Raw genomic sequence first — 465 nt, 5'->3', positions numbered from 1 at the left:
TTAAACAAAAACAAAGTGATCCTTTGATCTCGGGCGGATCCTAGATTTCAGAATGGAGACACTAAAATAATTTTGACAAGCCATGAGAAAAGAAAAAAAAGAGAGGTTAAGCTATATTCTTTATGTAAACATTTTGGATAAAAAGTGGGCACGTCGCACGTGCCAAAAGTGCGCCCCTGGATCCGCACCTGTCTGATACAACGCTCGCAATAGCGCTCACTGTCTACCAAAAATATAAATTAATAAAAATTAAAATTGCCGAATGATCATTGGGCGATAATCCTCACAACCTGCAAGCACATAGAGCAGAACCAATCATGAAGTCACAGTAAAACAAATGTATTTCATTATTACCGCCCTCATGCAGAATTTAAGGATGAATGCAGGCTTTGCAACTCATAGATGGTAGAGTGAATTTTAACAAAGGGACACCTGAAAACAGAAAATCACAGATTGGAAAAGCGT

Source organism: Lytechinus pictus, chromosome 3 (genome assembly GCF_037042905.1).
Source record: "Lytechinus pictus isolate F3 Inbred chromosome 3, Lp3.0, whole genome shotgun sequence".
NCBI lineage: Eukaryota > Metazoa > Echinodermata > Echinoidea > Temnopleuroida > Toxopneustidae > Lytechinus > Lytechinus pictus.
Note: the sequence above shows the minus strand (reverse complement) of the source record.